The sequence below is a fragment of the Arachis ipaensis genome, chromosome B05 (assembly GCF_000816755.2).
Source record: "Arachis ipaensis cultivar K30076 chromosome B05, Araip1.1, whole genome shotgun sequence".
NCBI lineage: Eukaryota > Viridiplantae > Streptophyta > Magnoliopsida > Fabales > Fabaceae > Arachis > Arachis ipaensis.
The window spans coordinates 119,039,829-119,047,668 of record NC_029789.2 but is presented as its reverse complement, the minus strand read 5'-3'; the positions used below and the strand labels follow the sequence as shown (position 1 = coordinate 119,047,668).

General features: G+C 38.9%; 2 long non-coding RNA genes across 2 annotated transcripts; one reads left to right on the top strand and one right to left on the bottom strand.

Annotated features, from left to right (window-relative positions):
• Nucleotides 4,680-6,507, top strand: LOC110272282. Its single transcript, XR_002363441.1, has 2 exons — nucleotides 4,680-5,985; nucleotides 6,435-6,507. It is a non-coding gene; the product is annotated as an uncharacterized LOC110272282 (long non-coding RNA).
• Nucleotides 6,419-7,834, bottom strand: LOC110272281. The gene is made up of 3 exons (XR_002363440.1): nucleotides 6,976-7,834; nucleotides 6,646-6,840; nucleotides 6,419-6,499 (listed from the first exon to the last, which is right to left on the bottom strand). It is a non-coding gene; the product is annotated as an uncharacterized LOC110272281 (long non-coding RNA).

Genomic DNA, 7,840 nt, shown 5'->3' with positions numbered 1-7,840 from the left:
AGTTTCAGGTTCAACCACCTCATTCTTCATTGAAAGTTCACTTGATGCAGTGGCCTCCTTATCTTGCTCTTCCACTTTCTCTTTCATATCCATCAATTGGCCTTCATTTTCCTTGCTTAGTAGTTCTAAGCATTTATCTGTGTCCTCCAATTGCTTATCTGTCTCCTGAGAAAGGATTTCGCGTTCCCTTAAACTTAGAACGCAAGAAATGTAAATTGCAGAATCTTAAAGTGCTAGAAATGTAAATAGCTTGAATTGTAAAGGGAATTGGGAGTTGGATTTGCAGGAATTAAACAAGGAAAAGTAAATTGCAACAAACAGAGAAATAGAAGATGTCTTGAATCAAACTGGATCTTAAACAGAAAAGTAAATGAGCATGGAAAGCAGTAAACAGAGGATGTAAAATTGGAATTAAGATCTCAGGACCCAAGAGACTAGATAACCAAGTCTAGATCTCAATGCCTTCCTAGATCCAACAATAACAATTGCAAGAGAAATTAAAGAAAAGTAAATTGCAGAAGCCAAGAGAAGGTGCAATCATGAGATATTCATTCTTTCATAATATGCAACAAATATAGCCTAAAACCTCATGAAATGGCATGAATTCATACATGGTTGATTAAATCAAAGGAAACATGAAAATCTACCCAATTGGCTTGCTTTTGGCTCAAGAAAGTGCATAATTCAATTAAAAACAAAAGAAAAAGGCTAGTTAAAATAGGCTAAGATGACTTGTCATCAGTGGTTCATAGGCATGTAGTGGTGGTTGTTAACAATCACAATAAGGGTCACCATATCCATTAGATTGATATGCATTAGGATTAGAATTATACCCATAAGAAACCGGAGGGGGTTGTTGCCAATAAGGTTGATCAATCCCTTGAGGCTCCTCCCATCTTTGATTGTTCCCAAATCCTTGATGCATGTTACCATTGTAGTTTTCATTTCCTACAACATAATTTGAGCCAAACTCATAGCCAAAGTGAGGATGAGAATTCATAATAGCAAATAGAAACAAAAACTAACAAAAATAAGCAACAAAGTCCTAAAGCTAACAAAAACTAACAAATAAGCAAAAAGCAAACATATTCACAATATTCACAATAGCCAATAATGTAACACCATTGCAACTCCCCGGCAACAGCGCCATTAATTTGATACAAGGATTTATACCTGTTCGGAATTCCACAAAATAATTCCGTTGTTAGTATAGTCCAAACCAATAGTCAATCCTCAAATCAAATTAAATTTGGTTTTGTCACAAGTACAAACCCCAATGAAAATTAACCGAAGTATTTGAACTCCGGGTCGTCTCACAAAGAATTACAATAAAGTGCTCAATTATTGGCTATAAAGAACAAAAAAAAGGGGGGTTTGATTTGGTAATTAGCAAGAAAGTAAATGACAAGAAAATAAAATAACAAGAACAAATAAAAGAAATGGAAAGAACTCTTGGCTAGACATAGGTAATTGAGATCACCATCCTTGTCTACAAACCATATATTGACAATTATGAAGAACCAAGCTCATTAAGTCTACTTCCAAAAGTCTTAAGTACGTAATATCTACTCCTAGACTCGAAGTACGTCAAATGGCTTTGATCACATCAACCCATAAGTTCCAACCTATCTACTAATTAGATTAGTAGTGGATTGGTGTCAATGAGTATCAAATTGATCACCAAGGGTTCTCAAATCACCAATTCATTGAGACCCAATGACTCAAGGTCACTCAATTCCCTTAGCCTAGGCCAAGAGTGAGAGAAAACTACTCAAAAACTAGAAGAAATATTTTAACAAACACCTAGTATGCAAGAAAAGTAAACATCATAAAATGCAAGAATTAAAAGAACCCATAACTATCATGAACAAGAAATCAACAATAACAATGAAGATTGATGGTTATCAATGGCTAAGAGAAGGGGGGTTGAATCTTAGCCCCCTTTTTGCTTCTGAACACTTGCTGACTTTTGAGACCAATTCATGAAACTTCTTTTCTTTTTATCTCGTGACTAGCCACGAGACTTTTTCTTTTATCTCGTCCCTAGCCACGAGACTTTTCTTTTTGTCTCGTCACTTGACACGAGATATTTTCGATTTTTGCTCCTGTGCAGTAGAGACAGAAATAGAGTAGAGAAGAGAGAAAATTACACCCAGATATATCCTGGTTCAGCTGCTAAGTGCAGTGCAGCCTACATCCAGTCTCCATCACAAACATGATGGAATTTCACTATAATCTTCCAGATTACAAACTGTAAAGTGCTAACCCAACTTACAAGGGGATTCCCACAGAATCATGAAACACAACATAGATCAACAAAAGAACTCTAAGACATCTATGGCTTTTTCTTTTAATTTTGCACTCTCTGCCTTTTTCCGCTCTATGGCTTTTTTCATACAAAGCTCACTGTTTGCCTTTTTCCATGAGACTCAAGACATGACAAAATTAAACAGAAAAATACTAAACAGAATACATTAAAGGAGAAGAAAATCTGTAAGCTTAGGTAGCTCTGAGAATCTTGTGCCTTGCACTCTCACTGCTTACTTCTAACTCCCTGCTTCAAACCGTGACTGTTCACTCTTTTTATAGAAGAGAGAAGCCTTCACACTTGAAGCCAACACCCAAGCCAACTTCTTCCTTCAAGAAACAGATCCGGTCCGGCCACACAGAGAGAGAAGAGATAACCATGCAATAACCAACATGCAATTACCTCTAGTCCTTCCTTGGTCATCACTCTTCATCAATCCGAGCTCTCCATCCTTGGCTTGCTCTCCAAGATGGATTTCTGGCCCTTGATGCTTCATGATGATGATGGCTTCATCTGCTCCAATCTCTGCCTCTACCATCACTTCGCCACTCTAGCTACTCTCTATGGTGGTTGAGCAGAATCAAAGACAAGACATGCCTCCATGAATCTCTACCTTGCTGGCCGAATCTTCTTCTTTATTTTTGAGCATGAAGAGCCCGAGATTACCTCACCAAATCTAACCATATTTGGTGAAAATCTCAGCCACAACATACTTTTATTTTGGTATGTTTTCTTGCCATCATCATGATGGTCTTGTAGAGTGTTCTTCCTTCACTTCGGTAGCTCATTTTTGCTTTCATGGTTTCCTGGTTAATGACCGAAAGAGAGAAGGAAGAGATGAGAGAGAATAAACTTGGAAAGAAAGTAATTAAATGAGTTAATCAATTCAAGTGAAAAAAGTGCTTTTACTTCCTTTAGAGTGGCGTGTAGCTTTGAGCACATCAATCATGTCACTCATTTTCTCTCTCATAGTTCCTATGCTATTAATGATAATTGAGTGAATTTGAAATCCATTGCATGGTAAAGTTCTTGGATCCGTTGGAAGCAAACGAAGCTTTGTTATCTTTGCTTCATGGTTTCGGACCAAACATGCTTGCCTTAAGCAATTTTATTTTGGGCTTGTAACATTGATAATCACAACTGGCCCAAAAATAATTTATCCATGAGATCTGATGAGGGGCATAAGGCAAATGATAACATTTTCTTTCCTGATGAATTTTTTCGGATCAAGCATGAGAAACAATCATGGGCTTGTAGCATTAAAACTCATTCTGGCTTAATATAACAACTAGCTTCAGCCACAGACACATTTGGACATTCAAGGCTGAGCCAATAATAAAACAGTTGGGCTTGTTAATTTTATTTTGTTTCGGCCCAAAATCAATTCAGCCAAACTCATCATGTATACTTGCATTAGTCAAGGCTGAGTATAATTTGGCTAGCACCAGAATTTTATTTTCGGCCCAATTGTTCCTGCATAGCGAAAATTAATTTATTAGCATTTGTGAATTAATATTTTTGCTATTTATTAAAGTAATAATGTTTAGTCATCACAAATATTTGCTTAGAGTTTTCCAAACTCATCAAAGATAAACATAGAGGAGCATGGAAACATAAAATTGCATTAAAGAAAATTAAGATCCAACAATTGTTCATAAACATAAAAGAGAGCAAAACAAGAGATTAACAAGAGAAACTAAGAATATTAAGACAATAGAACACTAAAATATCAAGAGAGTTGAAATCAAAACAAGAATTAAAAGAGAAATTTGAGAGTGATTAACCTAATTTGACCCTAATTTCTATCCTAAATCTAGAGAGAGGAGAGAGCCTCTCTCTCTCTAGAATTCTATCCTAAAACATGATGAAAACTAAACTATAACTACTTGGTTCATTCCTCCCTCAATTTTTGGGTTCAATAGCATCAGAAATGGGTTGGATTGGGCCCAAAATGAGCTGCAAAATCGCTGGCCACGATTTCACTTTAGTGAACCACATGCTCCATCGGCGCGCATGCTTACATGGCACGTGCGCACCCCTATGCATCAGAAAACTATGGCAAATTTTATATCATTTTGAAGCCCCAGATGTTAGCTTTCCAACGCAACTGAAACCGCCTCATTTGGACCTCTGTAGCTCAATTTATGGTCGATTCAGTGCCAGGAGGTCAGGCTTGACAACTTTACGGTTCCTTCATTTCTTCATGAGTTCTCCCACTTGCATGCTTTTCTCCTCACTTCTTCCATCCAATACTTGCCTTATGAACCTGAAATCACTCAAAAAAATATATCAAGGCATCGAATGGAATTAAAGTGAATTAAATTTAGCTATTTTAGGGCCTAAAAAGTATGTTTTTACACTTAAGCACAAATTTAGGGAGAATTACAAAACCATGCTATTTCATTGAATAAATGTGGGAAAAGGTGATAAAATCCCCCAAATTAAGCACAAGATAAATCGCAAAATTGGGGTTTATCAAGGAGGTCTTGATAAAAGTGGTAATACAGGCAATTCCAATCTATGCTATGAATGTCATTAAATTTCCAATATCCTTCTGCAAAAGAATCGAAGCAGCAACAGCCAGATTTTGGTGGTTGAATAATGAAAAGGAAAGAAACATTCATTGGAAGAGTTGGACAAAAAATGACAAAGAGTAAAAAGAATAGAGGCTTGGGTTTTAAATACTTAGAATGTCAAAATATAGCACACTTGGCTAAACAAGCATGGAGGCTGCTAAAAGAGGAGGATGCTATATGGGCTCGGATTTTGAAGGCCATTTATTATCCTAATTGCAATCTATGGGAGGCAGAAGAAGGAAGAAACGCATCATGGATATGGAAAAGCATGTTGGAGGGAAGAGATTTTCTCAAAAGAAAGGGCTGGTGGAGTGTAGGAAGTGGAGCGAAAATAGATATTTGGGAAGATAACTGGGTGGCAGGAAAAGGAAAACAGGGAATGTGTGTGGATTGTCAACTTCGAAAAGTATGTGAGTTGATAAAAGAAGGAGAGGGTTGGGATGCAAATAAAGTTCGGGATTTATTTCCTGATAACATAGCTGAGTTAATAATCAAAACACTAATTAGCCTAATCAATAGAAGGGATCATTTTGTCTGGCCGTATAGGAGCAAAAGGTCTGGGAGACAATTTGGAGGCTATCGGTACCACAAAAGGTAAGAATGTTCTTATGGAAAGCAATACAAGGAATTCTGCCAGTGAATGCTAGCTTGTATCATAGGAAAATAGCAAAAACATCGTTATGCAATATATGCTAGCAAGCGGATGAATCTGTTGAACATGCATTATTGTTATGCCCATGGGCTAGAGCTGTGTGGTTTGGATCTAGCTTACAAGTTTTGCCTACAGTTCATAATGTGACATCTTTTGGGAGTTGGGTGATGGACACAATTGAAAAGATCAAGAGGGAGACTGGGAAGGACCAGGAAAATATTTTATGCAAATTGGGATGTGTGTGTTGGTGCATATGGAAAGATAGAAACCAGCACATATTTCCGCAATCACAAGTCAAACCAGAAAAAGTAATATTCACTTCAGAACATCTAGCAGCAGAAGTTTATAATGTAATTGAGAAAATTAACAATGAAAATATATCAGAAGCAGGCAGGAGCACAGAGAAGAAGAGAGTTACTTGGAGGCCTCCGCCCAAGGATTGGTTAAAGGTGAACACTGATGCGGCTTTTCACAGGAAAACAGGCATGGCAGCTTCAGCAGTGGTAGCCAGGGACTGGCGAGGAAAAATTGTCTCAGGGTTAACAACAACTTTCAAGTCAACATCATGTTTAGAAGCAGAAGCTCAAGCATACAGAGAAGCACTCATTCTTATTAAAAATCTTCAGCTAGGAAAATGCATAATAGAAACAGATTGCTTACCTCTGGTTCAAGTAATTAAGGCAAAAACTTCTTTGGCAGAGACAGACGCAATCATCAGAGACATTCTCTATCTGCTGAAAGAGGCTCCAGATGTAGAAGTTACCTAGACTCCAAGAGACGGAAACAACTTAGCTCACCAACTGGCAGCAACGGCAGCGGGGAATGGATTACAGAGGCAGTGGATCATCAATCCACCTGCTCAAATTAAGAATACAATAAGAACAAGGATTGGTTAAAGGTGAACACTGATGCGGCTTTTCACAGGAAAACATGCATGGCAGCTTCAGCAGTGGTAGCCAGGGACTAGTGAGGAAAAATGGTCTCAGGGTTAACAACAACTTTCAAGTCAACATCATGTTTAGCAGCAGAAGCTCAAGCATACAGAGAAGCACTCATTCTTATTAAAAATCTTCAGCTAGAAAAATGCATAATAGAAACAGATTGCTTACCTCTGGTTCAAGTAATTAAGGCAAAAACTTCTTTGGCAGAGACAGACGCAATCATCAGAGACATTCTCTATCTGCTGAAAGAGGCTCCAGATGTAGAAGTTACCTAGACTCCAAGAGACGGAAACAACTTAGCTCACCAACTGGCAGCAACGGCAGCGGGGAATGGATTACAGAGGCAGTGGATCATCAATCCACCTGCTCAAATTAAGAATACAATCAGAATAGAAGCAGGGTTCGCAACACTTTAGCAGGAGCAAAATATACAGAATCATACCAATTTGGTTCCATTTTCAACAAGCCATCAAAGACAACACAGAGAAGATATTTTACCTGGGAGGGTGGGTGTTGAACCAGGGAAGAGTGAAGAAGCTGGAGTGGATGATCAGACTCGAGCATTTCAAATGCTTGGGTCGAAAACTGGGAGCTACAATGAACCAACAGAGACAAGGGGATGGGCCATTGGTAGAAGTCGCTGGCAGCACCAATGCAACTTGGGAGGTGCCATGGGAGGGGACGACAGGAGTTACCACAGGGCAGGAGTAGGACTTTCCTTAGAGAAATGGGTAAAGCACCCCAGGGAGAACAGAACCACTTGCGCTTTGGAGCGAGGAAGCAACAAGCCACGCGAAGCACAAATGGCCACCATTGAAGACGAGGAGCAACCTTCTTAAAGAAGAGGAGGCGCAACTTCGATGACCTTGAGAAATCAGCACCTGCAGAATCCGATTGAAGCCACTGATGAAGGTCTGGGAGCTTGTTTCATCCACATGCAGCAATAGGCTCAAGCTTTGAAAGATCTCTGGTCGAAGGTGAAGGAGAAGAAGACAGGATTGGGGTCGGTTTGGGGGTGGGTCTCTGTGTGGGTAGTTTTTCGGGTCGGGTTAAGTTCTGATTGTGTGAGCCGAGTCGTTTCTTTTGGCCTTAGGCCATGTCCAAAAAAAAAAAACTCCAGTTTCCTCTCTACTCAGAACTCGCTCGCTCGCTCACTCACTCATTCACTCACTCTCCTAATCACAAATCATAATTAAATAACCCAAAGCTCCCACACACACTCACTCGGATCCCCGTTTATTCCTCTAAACTACAACAATCCCATTAACAAAAGAAAAGAAAAGAGAAAACAACGTACCACACTCCTAAATTTGACTTGTTATGGATCCTCAACTCATTAACGACGCTACATTCTCTGCTGCCA